The sequence below is a fragment of the Vigna unguiculata genome, unplaced genomic scaffold (genome assembly GCF_037176805.1).
Source record: "Vigna unguiculata cultivar grain cowpea cultivar isolate G323 ecotype 2 unplaced genomic scaffold, ASM3717680v1 ptg000242l, whole genome shotgun sequence".
NCBI classification, from domain to species: Eukaryota; Viridiplantae; Streptophyta; class Magnoliopsida; order Fabales; family Fabaceae; genus Vigna; species Vigna unguiculata.
The window spans coordinates 88027-89551 of NW_028196879.1; positions in this window are offsets into that span (position 1 = coordinate 88027).

Below are 1525 nucleotides of genomic sequence, written 5' to 3' on the forward strand. Positions count from 1 at the left end.
AAAATTACTAATTTCCTGAGAAAAAAGGAAAAGACCCATACCGAGATAACTGGAAATTGCAACCAACAATAACCCCAATGAACCTAAAAAAATGATAAAGGCTGAAAAGATATTGCTTATTTTTCGAGACTCTGTTATAGAATAGATCAGTACTTCTTTTGATCTTTTTTTTAAAATATTCATTACCCCCTCTTTTTCTTTTTAAGAATAATAATTGTGGAATAAAAAACCCCAGAATTTTACTTGTTTCTAAAGTAATTTTCATCAACTGGCGCTACTGAAATGTAAACCTTTAGGGGGAATTCATCCAATTGCTTCCAGCTCTAAAAAAAAGATCTATAATATTTTTCCCTACTTACCGCCGTATCTAAAAAATCTTGTTTTTTTGAACATAAAGAAATAAAGAAGCCATTGCAATTGCCGGAAATACTAGACCCACTAAAGGAACAAAAATGGAAGGAAAGTTTATCATAAATAAGGGTACCTCGATTTACTATTTGTACTATATCTATTTTTATTTTTGTCGATTTTTATTCTTATTTTTATTAAAAAAGACAGTCTATAATCACTAGAATTCCTATATCTTTATACTTAGTATATAGGAATTCTAGTGATTATAGCTAAGCCGATATATATCAGAATATACCCTTTTATGATTCTTAGTATTTTTTTATTATTCTTTTATTTTATTACTTTGATCCTGTATGTTTTGATTTTGTATTTCAATTCCATAATTTCTTTCCTTTTTAGTCAAAGAAAAGAAATTATGGAATTGCAATAACTCAGTTACAACTCCCTTTAAAAGATTACGCGGTACGATTGAATCAATTAAACCCTTATTGAATAAAGATTCAGCTACTTGTGAATCTTCGGGCACTGTCTTATTCAATGTTTGTTCAATTACTCTTTTACCAGCAAATGCAATATAAGCGTTTGGTTCGCCAATAATGATATCCCCCAACATGCCAAAACTAGCTGTCACCCCACCCGTAGTAGGAGATGTAAGTATCGATACATAGAATAATTTTTGAATTGTTTGATAATAATATAAAGCAGAAGAAATTTTAGCCATTTGCATCAAGCTCAAACTTCCTTCTTGCATACGCGCTCCTCCGGACGAACATACGAGAATAAGAGGTAAAAGTTGATTAGTAGCATATTCTACCAAACGGGTGATTTTCTCACCTACTACGGATCCCATGCTACCTCCCATAAACTTAAAATCCATAATACCAATTGCTACAGGAATACCATTTACTTGACCTGTCCCTGTTTGAACAGCCTCAGTTAATCCTGTTTTTCTTTGATAAGAATCAATACGATCTTTATAAGGTTCTTCTTCTGAATGAAATTCAATGAGATCCAGAGAAACCATGTCTTCATCCATAGGATTCCAAGTACCCGAATCAATCGAAAATTCGATTCTATCTGAACTGTCCATTTTCAAATGATATCCACAGTATTCACAAATATTCCTTTTTGATTTCCAAAATTTTTTATAATTTAATTCATAACAATTTTCGCA